At 38.4% G+C, this 15,103-nt stretch overlaps 1 protein-coding gene across 2 annotated transcripts in view; it reads right to left on the reverse strand.

Moving 5' to 3' along the window:
* Window positions 1–14,840, reverse strand: part of Xiap (X-linked inhibitor of apoptosis) — a 42,773-nt gene extending 27,933 nt beyond the window's left edge. The window contains exons 1-2 of one of the 2 annotated variants that reach the window (XM_020185374.2): window positions 14,702–14,840; window positions 14,325–14,444 (exon numbers count right to left, since the gene is read on the reverse strand). The gene's annotated coding sequence lies outside the window, so the exon portion shown is untranslated. Of the gene's footprint in view, window positions 1–14,056; window positions 14,208–14,324; window positions 14,445–14,701 lie in introns of those variants that run through there. The other variant, XM_074063788.1, reaches the window with a different exon arrangement.
* Between the last annotated feature and the right edge of the window lie 263 nt (window positions 14,841–15,103).

A 15,103-nucleotide genomic window follows, 5' to 3' on the forward strand; every position in this document is an offset into this window, starting at 1 on the left:
AGCATAAAAATTACTTTTGCCTTGTGAGATTTTACTAAACCTCATAGCATAAATGCTATTTTAGCACTGGATTCTTTCACTGAGCACAAAGAGTTGTTGGGGCTTTAGCATCTGAATGATTTTGTTACAGGGTTGATTCTAACCATAGGAAGTATACAATGTGAATCACTACTTTCAGAGAAATCCACAACAGATGCTTGATGTTGTAGAAACTGGGATGTACTGACACCAAGCAGAATTATAAGAAACCTAGATGTTCAATACACTTAGTGGGTTTCCAAAATCCACTGTACATGATGATCAGTTTGGTATTTTTGTACCAGTTTTTAACTGATGGAACCAGTTGGACCAATTCCAATTTTAACTAAAACTTGAAGAACTAAAATAACAATGCAAATATTTCAGCATTTCTTTGGCCAAACTTGTTAAAATTGTAATGCAAGAAACAAATGTATTGTGATGAGGCACCAACTAATTAGTAAGCCTGAGTTTTGCACACCCAAAAGTGAAAGAAAAAAATCTATCCTGTCTTAACAGAAGAATGCCTGACTACCATTCTATGACTGATCAAGAGACTAATGTTAAAAACTTCATCAGGCCTTATTCATGATATGCAGAAAAAAGTGTGCATTTTAAGACACTTCTGGAGTTTTTCCACAGCATCACAGGTTTGTAATACTTGAAGGCCTATATTTCTTTTTTTCTTTTTTTTTTTTTTTTTTACCGATTAACTGACTTTTATTTATCATTCACTGAGTAATGTCACACCTGTAATCCATAGTCCAGAAAAGGTAACTTTTCGGAAGTGAGAGCACAGAAATTTTTTTTTTTTAATGCTATTATTTATTCATTTTTGTGGGACTGGGGTTTGAACTCAGGGTCGTCAACCTTGAGCCACTGCACCAGCCCTTTTTTGGGATGGGTTTTTTCGAGATAGGGTGTCAAGAACCATTTTCCCAGGCTGGCTTTGAACCTCGATCCTCCCCATCTCTGCCTCCCGAGTAGCTGGGATTACAGGCGTGAGCTGCAGCACCCGACCCAGTTACAATTGCTTTAAAATCCGTCTCAATTTTTTTCTTGGCAGTTGCAAAAGCCCAGTAGTTGCAATTATGAATATTGCTTTATTTTGTGAACTGGATTTCAAAAATGTCTTGGTCTACTTATTCCAGTTCACGTACGGGTGTAATGATTCAATTAAAAGTTATTTCTCCTTAGGAACCGACATTAATGTCACATGAGGGAGGGAGGGTAACGGAAGGAAGAATGAATATGGAGGAGTTAAACAGGCTGAAAGCACCATAACTAAAGGACGAAGGTAGAATGAAGAAAATTAGGGAGATGAGGCAATCGGTATTAAAGTACATAAATACATGGAAATATCTCCAGGAAACTCCCTTTATCTCAAAGAAGCAAAAATGTCATGTTTTTCTTTTTCCGTTTTTCCTCTACAAGATTGGAGAGCAGAAGGGTGGAAGAGGTCTTGGGAGGGGCATTGGCACCACTGAAGGGGAAGGTTATAAAGGCAGCAGGAGGGTGAGCGTGGTGGAATATTATGCAGTCCTCTCTCTTCAACAAGATTAGAGATGAGGGCAAAATAGTTCCTGCCTGGTATCGAGGGGGTGGGGGGAGAGGGAGGGGGCGGAGTGGGTGGTAAGGGAGGGGGTGGGAAGGCCTATATTTCTAAGAATATATTTCTTCTTCAATTGTTTCAGGCAAGCCCAAGACTTTGTAATTTTTAAAGGGTCCAAGATATTTTTTTCCCAATAGACCAGCTTCTTTTTACTGCAGTTGTGGGCAAAATTTCTCTTATGTTGTCAAACACTAAGGTACCAAATGTGATGCAATAAATTGTTTTGAAGTAATAATAAGGGCTAGTGGAATGGCTCAAGGTGTAGGCCTTGATTTCAAACCCCAGTACCACAAAAAAAAAAATAAAATCCCATGCACACATGAAATCCCATGCTCAGCTGATGTAGACAAACTCTCAGTCAGTCCTGTGTTACTGCCAGTTGTGTTTAAATCATCATGTAATCTGCTATTTCCCTGCCCTTAATTTTGTGAAAATATGCCTCCCAAAAGGAAAATGGTGCCCAAAAGCCAGGTAAACGCGACTGTGCTTAATTTAAATGATAAAGTGAAATTTTTTAGATTTGATGAAAGAAAGGTGGCAAGTCTTCAGTGGAAGTTGGGCAGTGTTACGGGAAGAATGAATCAAGCATCCATAGTATTTGAGATAAAGAGCATGAGATAAGATCTAGGTTTTGGTAAACAGTATTAACATGTACAACAGTAATTCTGTGACAGTAATGTACCCTACTCCATGTGACTTCATGGATGCTGCTGGCAGAGTGGCTCAAGCAGTTAAGAGCACCTGCCCAGCAAGTGTGAGGCCCTGAGTTCAAACCCCAGTGCTGAAAAAAAAATAAAAAACAACCTGAGTGCAATCAAGTTATGGATGCTCAGACCTACTGTACATACAGTATAGGTAAATTTGAGTAATTTTAGAGTACTGAACTCTGCATACTGAGCATTCGCAGTTTTTTCTCAATGGCGGTCTCCTTGGAAACATATACCCACAGATACCAACGGTCTACTGTATAAAGAAATTAAGAATATGAGAAAGAACTGTGATTTATGGATAATTTTTCCCAAAGCTAGTTACTAATGTTGTGGTAAAACTAGTATGGATGATTTTAAAACAGTTGTGTGCAATTAAAACAATGAAGAGGGCTTAGAAGCATGGCTCAAGCGGTACAGTGCCTGCTTAACTCCAGGACCACCATCAAAGATTCAATTTTAAAGGATATTTTTTCTACATAGTAAAAATATATTCAAAAAACAGACTGGATTAAATGAACTTTAAAAAACCTTTAATGTTAAAGCAACAGGAAGAAAAATGACATGTAGAGAAAGATTTAATATAAGATTTAATATAAGACTGCTCAGAAATGTATTTAAGAATTAGGCTTCCTAATAAAAATCTGCATTATTTGAAATGAAGATTAAAATAACTTAAGATGAGCATGGCAACACATGCCTATTGACCCAACTATTCAGGAGAATGAGGCAAGGGAAGCCCAGGAGATGAAGTCCAGCCTGGGCAGCATAGTGAGATCCCCATCTCAAAAATAAAATAAGCTGGGCACAGTGGTTCAAGCATGTAATCCTAACTATTGGGGAGGTAGAGATCAGTAGGATTGTGGTTTGAGGCCAGCCCAGGCAAAAAGTCCATGAGACTCTGAGCAATAGAAACTGGGCATGGTGGCACACACCTGTCATCCCAAATCTGTGGGAAGTATAAATAGGAAAATTGTGGTCCAGGCCAGCCTGGGCATAAAACAAGACCCTATCTCAAATACAACCAAACCAAAAAGGACTAGGGGTGCACAGCTCAAGTGGAAGAGTGCATTACTAGCAAGTTCAACTCCCCATACTACAAAAATAAAATAAATTAAAATAGTTTAAAAGGGCTGGGGAGAGGTAGCTAAGAGGTAGAGAGCTCGTCTAGGATACACCAGGCCCTGGGTGCCACCCCCAGCACCATAAAACATTAATAGAAAGATATTTATGAGTCAAGTACTACTGACTTAAGCAACTTAAAGAAAACCAATCTACTCCTAATATAATGAATTTCAGTTATCATAGCATCTTAGGGGGAAAAAAGTAATTATTTTATGCATCCCACACACTAAAGAAAGAAATTTTCAGCCAGGCACCAGTGGCTCATGCCTGTAATCCTAGGTATTCGGGAGGCAGAAGAAGAACCAAGAAGGATCATGGTTCAAAGTCTGCCCCGGCAAATAGTTCACGAGACCCTATCTCGAAAACATCCATCACATACAAAAAAAAAAAAAGAGCTGTTGGAGTGGCTCAATGTATACTTGAGTTCAAACCCCAGTACTGCAAAAAAATAATTATCCCCCCCAGTGCTGAGGATCTGAACCTGGGGCACATGTACCCCTCATCCATGGAGAAAGTAATTTTAATGGTTGTCGAGGGTACTATCTTTGATAACTGTGAATTAACTATTATAAATTCTCATTGAATGTTTTTAAAAGTCAAAGTTACACTGAAAAAACACTGTTCTGAACTGTGACCTTATTTGGGAATAGGGTCTTTACAGATGTAATCAAGCTAAGATGAGGCTATTATAGTGGGACTTAATCCAATATAGCTGGTATCCTTATAAGAAGAAAAGAGACACTGACACAAAGATCACAAGGAAAACCGCCATACGAAGATGGAGGCAGAGAATGGAGTGATGCACCTATAAGTTAAGGAACACCAAGGATCAATAGCAAGACCAGAAGCTATGAGAAAATCATGGAACAGGTTCTCCCCTAGAGCCTTCAGAGACAGCATGGGTCTGCTGATACCTTGATTTTGAACTTTTAGTCTCCGGAAGTGTGAAAGAATAAATTGTTGTTGCTTTAAGGCAACCAGCTTGTGTTTTGTTTTGTGGTACTTTGTTATGGCAGCCCTAGAAAACGAAAACAATGATGATGTTAAAATTATGTCAGGAATTATGCAAGCAATATAGTGCTACTACACATATAATAAAAAACTGAAGACAGGCTGGGGGTGTATCTCAGTGGTAGAACCCTTACCTAGTATGTGTGAAGCCCTGGGTTCAATCCCCAGCACTGCAAATTTAAAAGAATCATATATGCGCTACACTCCTTTGAGTAGCTGCCCACCATTTACCTCTTACTGGCATCCTAATAAATCTTTGCTTAAAAAAACCCATATATATCTGCATATATAATACATAAAATAAAAGTACACATGAATAAAACAAAAAAATTTATTTCTCTAAAATTAAGCACTAGAATCATTCAAATAACTGAATGGTATAAATGAGCACTTAGCCCAAAAGCTCAAGAACATGAAATGATTAACACTACCACATACAATATTTATACCTGACCATTAAATGCACTTCTGCAGACATATGAAAGAGCATACTGAGACTCAACAAAAAGAACATCAACTACATAGTCTACACTGAATTTAGAATGTCATAGTAATATTTAAATTTGTGCAGATCCCCCCCCCCCGTTTCCTTATTTATTTATAATTAATTCCACAGGCACAGTTCCCTTAGAATGGACACACAGTAAGGTATTCGCTCATCTTTTCTTCAACAAAATATGGATGTATGTTCCCCAAGAGAATGTTTTGCATGAATAATTCACAGGTTTTAAGCTCAAAATATTGATTCATTTAACTTAAAACCAATCAGAATTTAGGACAATTTACAATGATCATTTATCAGTAGTCTTTGATTCAAAAACAAACCATCTACAGTGACAAAGGTCATTCTGTCATAGATGAATATCACTTATGCTTATTCAGAGCCCAGGTTTAGCAAAACCTTTGCTAAATCAGGCATGGTAGCAGACACCTATAATCCAAATATTTTGGAGGCTGAATCAGGAGTACCTTGGGTTTGAGGCCACCCTGGCTACATATCAAGACCCTTTCTCAAAAAAAAAAAAAAAAAAAAACTAAACTAAATCATAAATAAATAAAAAAAAACTGCTAAAATTAGAGTAGGCAGAAAAAAAATTCAAGATGGATACTAACAATCTTTAATATAAATTGCTGTCCTTTATAAAGGGGGGAATTTACTACCAGGGCTTTCAACACTTAGTAAATATTCTTTGAGGACCTTTTCTGTGTGCTCGTGCACATGCATTTACTTTACACTATTCTTTAAAGGGGATTTATTGTACACAGAAATTCATAGGTTGCTTTTTCCATATAAATATCTTTCTACACCAGTATCTAAATTAAATAAAAGGATGACTAGTCTCTGGCTGTATGAATATACCATAACCCTATCAATTCCAAACTGCTGAACATAAATTTCACTTATTTTATTATATTTTATTTTAGTTTTTGGTACCACTGGGGTGTGAACTCAGGGTCTCATGCTTGCTAGGTAGGCACTTTTACCGCTTGAGCCACTCCACCAGCCCCACATGTATATTTTAAAAGAGATAACATATACATGATCAAACAATTCAAGAGGTACAAATTTGTATACATTCCACCCCTATACCTGAAGCACTCACTCTTGTGTATTCTTCTAGAGATATTCTATGAATACACAAAAATGTATGAGCACTTAAAAAATGTTAGCATATAAGAGATCAGGAGGATCACGGTTTGAAGCCGGCCTGGGCAAACAGTTCCTGAGACCCTACCTCGGAAAAAGCCATCACAAAAAAAGGCTGGTGGAGTGGCTCAAGGTGTAGGCCCTGAGTTCAAACCCCAGTACTGTAAAAAACGAATATATATATATATATATATATATATATAGAGAGAGAGAGAGAGAGAGAGAGAGAGAGAGAGAGAAGGCAGAAAAAAAATTAATATATATATTAATATATATTATATTATATGTAATTATATATATATTATATATATATATATTTTATAATTATTAATATAATATATATATATAAAACTAGATGTTAAGATACATGTAACTATAAATGCTAACTTATATAGTTACATATTTCACTGCTGGACATTTAGAAGATTTACATTTTTTACTACTATGAGCAATGCTAGAGTGAATGTCCTTCTATCATAACCTGTTTGTTTGTTTTTAGCATCGATATTAAATGGTCTCAAATGGGAGTGTGTCCTTGTTTTTGACCAGTAATAGTCTTAAGGACAAGCACTAAATCACTTATAAACCTTTTAAGAAAAAGATGAACACCTTGATAGAAAATAGGCATATACAATGGGAAATATTAATGGCCAACAAACATATACAAGAATGTTTAAGTTTCATTGGTAATCAAAGAAATGATACTGTTTTGCAAACATGAAACCTTGAGTTCAAACCTCAGTCTCACAAAAAAAAAAATAAGATACCATTTCATCCTATTTGACAAACATCACCATCATTACCAACAACAAAAACACAAAGGTGAAGAAAGTATGGGGACACAAGGCAATCTTCCTGGTGGAAATAGAAACTGGTACATTAGGGCTGGGAATGTAGCTCAGGGATAGAATGCTTGCCTAGCATGAACAAGACTCTGGGTAAGAGCCCCAGCACCACAAGCAAAAAAAACATTGCCAGAGTATCTTCTACAAAAATGCACTATTTGTTGTGTGGGTCCGGGGACAGAACCCAGGGCATTATGCATACTAGGCAAGCACTCTCATCACTGAGCCAAATCCCTAGATTCTAAAAGTCTAAAATATACTACTGCCTTTTGAACCAGTCATTCTAGTTCTCAGCATATTCTCTAATGAAATGATCAGGAATATTAAAAATGTACACAGGTTACAGGCATAGTTTAGTAGTAGAGTATATGGGTGAGGACCTGGGTTCAATATCTACCACTAAAAATAACCATAAAACAGCAACAAATATGTATGCATGTGTTTACATATATATGCACATACACATATATGTGTAAGCTCAATAAGGTGCTATTCACATACAAACACAAAAATGCAACATTCAACAATGGAGGAGAGTATTATGGCAATATGGAACACTGGCAACCATTAAAAAACTCAAGTTGTAGGGCTGAGGATATAGCTCAGTGGTAGAATACTTGCCTAACATACACAAGGCCTGGTCCCGTCCCCAGCACCCCTCCAAAACACCACAAAAACTCAGGCTGTAGAATATGAAAGTATATGGACATATGTCCATAACATATTAAGTGAAAAAAGCTAGTTACAGGGCTGGAAGTATAGCTCAGTGGTACAATGACTGATTAGCATTATGAGGTCCAGGGATCCCTAGAACTGCGAAAATAATAATTGGGATTATATGATTATATGAACCATGTAATCTCAATTAAAAAATATAAAGAGGCTAAATTGCACATCAAAATTCTACTGTGGTTTCATCTGGGCAGTGACAATACTGGTTTTGTTTTCTTCTTTTTGTTTTTAACTATCTTAATTTTATATAGCAAACAATACTGCATTCTAATCAAAAGAAATAAGTGGACTATTGATTAATCAGGGGACCCTTGTACAATCCTGACCACCAGACTGAAGTGTGTCATTTTGCTATCTGTCAAGTCACAATGCTTTCTTCATCTGTGAATACATTAACCTAGCAAATTCTGAATATCAGGCCCTGGTACTGCACAATTTTGGCTTTTCAGTGCCAGAAGATAATTTTCATAACTTACAACAAGGAGAGGAAAGGATGTGTTCTTTGGTTCTTTTTTTTTTTTTGCCTGTCTTGAGAATTTCTGCCAGTTTGCTATTTAGATAACTGCCTCTGAGCAACTCATGTGAGAGAAGAGAAACTGTAAATCAAAGTCAATACTGTTCATCATCAGGAGGGAGAAAGGGAGAAAAGTTCCAGAGATAAAAACAATAAGGCCCATGATAACTGCCCAAGAACAAATGCCTTTTGGTCCATTAGTTGCATGGCAGTAATTCAGCAGCAGGAGGGCTAAAAAACATTGGTAATGCCTAACTGCTACTTATTTTTAATTTGAGTTGAAAATAAAAGGACTGTGATGAAAAATGTTTCTTGAGTGATGTCTTACTGTTCATTCACTGCTTATAAAAATAGTAAGTGAATACAGGGCAGGTAAAAACAAAGGAGTCTCCTCCCTAAATAATTTTTAGTGGTACTGGGGTTTGAACTCAGGGCGTGACGCTTGCTACATAAGTGCTCTACCACTTGAACCACATCCCCAACCCCCTTATGATAACCTTTACAAAATGCGCGGGTAGTTCAGAATCAAGGATACCGAAAAGCAAAACTATTATATTTTGTAGACACAAGCAAAAATTGTTCACAATAATGGAATAAGTTTGTGCTGAGCGGGATAGTAGATAAACTAAGGCATAAAGAAGTTGAAAGGCTGGTAGAGTGGATCAAGTGGTAGAGTGCCTGGCTACTCAGACTGGTCAAAGAGCTGATTAGTGACACAGAACTGCAACTTACTCTGCTCTTTGATACTTGACCAGGTAACTTATTCTGACTGTGATTAGGGTGCAATACACATAAATAGTTGCACAAATGTTCTTTGAATGGATGACTGTGCAACTGGATAATGTCTGTCCTAGATATTTCTCAGAATGAAGTTGTTTGGTTTTTGCTCTTTTTTTGCAGTGCTGGATATCAAAACCAGGGTCCAGTGCATGCTAAGCAAGTACTCTATCACAGCTACACTTCCAGATACTAGAATGAAATATCCTACTCCATGATAATGTTGAAATCTAAAGCAAGTACTAAAATATTCTTTTCTGCTTATTTTTGAGACAGGTAAGTCTTGCTAAGTCGTCCAAGCTGGCCTCAAAGTTGCTATGTAGCCTAGGCTGCTTCATCCTACAAAATGCTGGGATTACAGGTATGCTCTATTATGTCTGGCTTGAGGCCTGTGTCTTGAGGTCAACAAAATGATTACAAGAATTCAAATTATGGGCTGGCGGAGTAGCTCAAGTAGTAGCACACGTGCCTGGCAAGCCACAAACATGAGGCCCTGAGTTCAAACCCCAGTACTACAAAAAAAAAAAAAAGAATTCAAATTACATGCAAGCATTTATAGATACTGAGAAATGTACTAGCTCTGCTCAATTTAAACAAATAGTCTTTAAAAATGAGCCTTAACTCACTCAGTTCAACCTCTGACCATGTGAAGTCAAGCTATTCCCAGTCCGTACAGATAAACCTCACCTTTCCCCATTACTCATATCCTTGAAAATACACTATTATAAAAAAAAAGAAAATACACTATAAAACCAGATCATGATAAAGTGAATTGAGTGTAACCTTAACAAAGAATGTGTAACAAATCATAATGAAATTCCAGAAGGTATCAAATAGCATAGCTACAATTAAACCATAATTAAAAATAATAAAAATCCATGTTAAGTCTGGCAAAATGGACACAAATAGGCTTCTTTTTTGGTGGGAAAAGGTTTGAACTCAGGACTTCAGGGGTTCTACTGCTTGAACCACACCTCTAGTCCATTTTGCTCCTGTTATTTTGGAGATGTGGTCTCATGAACTATTTGCCTGGGCTGGCCTCAAACTGTGATCTTCCCAATCTCAGCCTCCCAAGATTACAGGCATGAGCCACAGTTGCCAGCCCTGTCCATGCTCTTGACTAACTAATTTACTGATCCTCAACTTATGTAATCTTGTCCCCTTGCCAAATGTCTGTCCAACTATATGCTAACCAATGTCCTCAATACATTGATCTTTGACCCTATCTCTGCAACTTAACAGCTATTTGAATCTTGTGTAAATTCTTCTGAGAAAACTGTTTCCTCTTTGCTAAAATCCCAGAAATCAAAACCCAGAAGCTCTGTTTCTCTCTCTCTTTTTTTTTTTGAGAGAGGGTTGTATGATGTAGTACAGGCTGGCCTCAAACTCATGATCCTCCTGCCTCAGCCTCTTGAGTGCTGGTATTCCAGGTGTGCACTGTCATGCCCAGTTTAGTTTCTCCCTTCTTTAATCTATTCTGTAACTACCACACAAAGCAGAAAGAACAGAACATGCCTGTAATCCTAGCTACTCAGGAGGCAGAGAACAGGAGGATTGCTATTCCAAAGAATTCCAGGCAAATAGACTGTGAGACCCTATCTCAAAAAAACCCATCACAAAAAAGGGTTGGTGGAGTGGCTCCAGGTGTAGGCCCTGAGTTCAAACTTCAGTACCACAAAAAAAAAAAGAAAGAAAAGAAAAAAGAACAGGCCAGCTTTTAACACAGTAATAAAACATGTACCACTTGTACCTCTAACAAATATAAGCTCAAATATTTAATATGTGAAATTTAAAAAGTGAAAGAGCTGGGTGAAAGGCAAGAGGATCATGAGTTTGAGGCCAGCCTGGACTACATAGGGCATTTCAGGCCAGTCTGGACTATGAGACCCTGTCTCAAAAAAAAAATAGAGAAAGAGAAAGACAGACAAACAGACAGACACCCTCCTGCCTCTACCTCCAGTATAGCTGGGACTACAGATATGAACAACCACACATGGCTCATATAACAAATTAAAAAATAAAATATGAGATAACTGATTGAAAAATATAGGTTTGGGGCTGGAGGCATGGCTCAAGTGGTGGAGTGCTTGTCTAGCAAGCACTAGATCCTGAGTTCAAACTCCAGTATCACCAACAAAAAAAAGATGAATATAGGTTTTGAATATCTGGAATCAAATAGCCCAAAATTGTACAAGCAAAGAGAGTGTGACATAGAATAATATGTAGGATAAATAAAAATTGTATTTTGAAAGACTTTTTATGACACAGGAAATGCTCACTACAGAATGTTGAATGGAGAAAAAGAATTTAAACAATCTATATACAACATGATCCTAATTATTTATCCTATTCCAAATTTCATAAATTTTCTATAGCAAACACCTATCTCTTTTACAAGTTAAAATATTCAAACTGCCTTTTTTATGTTTAATTCAACAGAATAAATATAGCAAACAAACTGTGAAAAAAGAAAAGAAATAAGGAGGCACTGAAAGTCACAATCCCACAGCTAATTGCAAACAAAGTGAAGCCAAAATCCGGGTCTCCTCTGGCATCTAATCCAGGGTACTTTCCATTGTACCACCGTGGAAAGCTCAATATTAATTTGTTTTTACTTTCCACTACTGTTTCTGCCTCCTGATATCTACTGACACAGTGACCTTAAACAGTGCTAACAGATTACATTTTATAATACTATTACCAGATTACCCCACAGAGATAAAATTTAAGAACTGACAGCTCAGGATAATCTCCAAGCTTCAAAATAACAAGGCCATCTATTTTAGCACATCCATCTTTTTTATTTTTGGTTTTTTGAAATAGGTTCTCACTACGTAGCTTGGGTTGGCCTTGAACTCTCATCCTCCTGACTCAGCTTCCTTCATAGCTGGGATGACAAGGGTATACCACCACAGCCTACTGATTGTCCCAATACCATATTCACCTTTGGAGCCCTACCACAAAGTACTGGCACATATAGGATAATAGGTGCTTAATAACTGTTTATTTCATAAAACATAGGATTTTTTTTTTCCATTGTAGCACTAGCCATCAGACTTAATTACTACACCAAACAAATACTGTGAAATCTCTTTACTGTACATTTGGGGTCTCCAACATTTAAGTTAAGAGGATGAATTAAAGGAATTAATGTTATAATGTACCCCTACCCAGCACAGCAATTTAAAAAAAAATAATGTTTACAACAAAATACAAAGGAAACATTTACATTAATTAAACATTTTAAGTACTATAAAATTAAATTGGTACATTAATTACAATAATTATTGGCTATTAGTGTAGGTAGAATCATGGAATGTACTAGAAAGAATAAAATTACAGGTGTAGTATAAGGGGTGCTGGATTAGGACACAAGCTCTGCTAATAATTAGATATATAACTTTGCGCAATTTGCTTTTTCATTTTTGAGTCATAATGCCTATTTGTAAAAACAAAAGAACTGAACTCCTAATCACTGAGGAACTTTTCCAACCCTATTTTTGGTTCTGGGGACTGAACCCAGGGTTTTATATATGGTAAGCAAGTGCCTCTACTATTGAGTTACATTCCCAATCCCTTAAACTTTTTTAAAAATAATTTTTATTCACTTTGTCAAATTTGATATTCTGAATGTTATAGCTTAGCCCATTTTCTAAAAATACATAGACTGCTATCATTATTTTTATCATCTTACACTAATAAGGAGCAATAGGATAAAACCAAAGGAGAATCACAAGTATCCAATACCGAAACCTGTTTTGTCAGCTGAGCTGATACAAAGCACCCTGAATTTTACAGTACAAACCATTGAGATATAAGTACATATATGTGTACAAACATTTATACTTACTAAAGGTGTATACTTATGTTGGCATATATACATATGTGTGTGAACTTTAAACTTGCTCTTAATCATAAAGTCAATACTCACTTTTACCGTAAGTAATTCAAACATACATTAGGTCACATGCCAAGTGCAAAGTAAAAACTCCCATCCATCTTCTCCTCCACAAATAATCACTAGTATCATTGTTCCTGTGTATCTTTCAAGAAATTATTTGAGCCAGTACAAGTATGAATGTGTGTATGTGCCTATGGATATAAATCTTTTTTTTTACTTAACCTGTTTTCACTTCTTAAATGGTGGGGAAAAATCTCAAGCATCAGCTTCTCATGCATGTTCACTACATAGAAAGTGGAGTAGTAACTAGCACAGAATAGTACACTTTTCAGAAATGTTAAATTGAATACATTAAATTTTCATGTTTGTAGGCTATGTGAAGCAATAGTACAGCAGTGGTGGCTAGAGAGCCAGACAAGTTGAAGTCTAATCTAACTCCCTGGATAGTCTTAGGCAAGCCATAGATTTCTGAGCCTTAGTTTCTGCTTTGTAAAACAAAAGGATTGGGCAAAGATCCTTTCCAACTCTAAAATGTTATAATTCTAAGATGGCCGTCTATAGCAGTGTTCTCTTGAACAAGCTGTAACGAATGTTATTAAGGACAAAAAGAAACACTATCACAACCTCCAGTCTAAGAGTAAATTTCTAAGAGTCCTTAACTATTAAGGTATAGCTGTGACAGAACTTGTGACATAATTATATTTAAAGGCAAAGTAATAAATTATTAAAGTCAGGTAGTTTTTTTTGTTGTTGTTAAACAAAGCTTTGGTTAACGTTTTTCTTTTTGGAGGTGGAGAGGGCTATTGCTTAGTTTCAGCAATCACCACTCTCCTCCCTCCAAAAAATGAAAAAAAGCCCCAAAGAATCAGCAACCCAAAATTTAAGGTGAACTGTGAAGTTAAAAAATGAAACTGGAAGTCAAATGACATTTTATGTTACAGAATATGCTGGAGAGGTGACTAGAGCAAGCAAAGGTTGGAAAGAAATACCCACTAATTTCCTCTTCCGGAAGCTCTTTGGCCCCTATTCTTTCTGTTTCACACGCCCTTGCTAGACACACACAACCCAGCCTCACACAGCCACCGGCATCAGATTGGGGATGGGAGGGGAAGATTGAGGAGGGAGTTCCCTTTGATCATATAAAAAAGTTCTTTGACTCGATTTACCTTACGCTTCACGAGGCTTAAGGAGGCACACCCGGGGGCCCCAAGTCACCCTCCCGCCCACGCCTTCCTCGGGCAGTCCCGGAATATGGGCAAAGAGCCCCATTTGGGCATCCCCGGTGGGCGGGCGCGGCCTTCCCGCCCTCCCCAGCAGAGCCAGGCTCGAGGGGAGGGGAGAGAAGGGGAGGGGGGAAGGAAGGGGAGGGAAGAGGAGGAAAACGGGGTGGGGGGGGTTGAAGAGGAAGGGAAAGACCACAAGAGCTGTACCCACCGCGCTGAGAGAGCCGGCCTCAACCGCCAGCGGCGATCAGCTCGGTCCCGAGGGGAGGGTCCCGGAGGAGGAGCGGCCCAAGCCCAATCTGGAAATGCCAACTCCGCTCTCGGCCCCTGCCTAGGAGAAGGAAACGGAAGTCCCTTCGTTCCTTCGCCTCCACCAACCAGCCCGGTTCCCCACGGAACCCGGAGTCCGGAACGGAGTGCGTCCACGTCTGGGCCTCAAAAGAGTCACCTGGCACAGTCCGTCAGTCTCCTTGGCCCAGGCCACGCCACTGGGCCCTGACCTACTCCTTCCCACCTCCCGGCTGGGAGGTCAGCCTCCCGCCCAGCAAAGCCCCTCCTTCCTCGCCACTCCGCCATTTTCAAACTTACCCCTTGGGCCTGGGCTTCCCTAGGTTAGCGCCGCGCCTGCTCCGGGCGCCGCCAAGGTCCCTCCACCTCCCAGAACCTGAAGGGGGTAGCCACAAGAAACGAAGCCCTTTTCATACCCCCCCACCCACATACCCGCCCCCCCAGCTTGAAAACAGAACCTGACTAAGCGGGCGCACATGCGCAGTGGGCACCTCGTAGTCCCCGCCCCCAGCTTGTTCTTTTAGCCTGTGGAATATTTTTTCCCATGGTTTTTACCTGCTAGACAGAGATGAAAGGATGGGGAAAAGGAGGGAGCGAGTATGTTGACTTTTTACTGTGTACCAGGCACTGTGCTAGGCATATAACGTGTTCTTTGTTGCAATTTTGACAACCTTGTAAGTTAGACTCTCTTATTAAACCCAT

The sequence above is a fragment of the Castor canadensis genome, chromosome X (assembly GCF_047511655.1).
Source record: "Castor canadensis chromosome X, mCasCan1.hap1v2, whole genome shotgun sequence".
NCBI classification, from domain to species: Eukaryota; Metazoa; Chordata; class Mammalia; order Rodentia; family Castoridae; genus Castor; species Castor canadensis.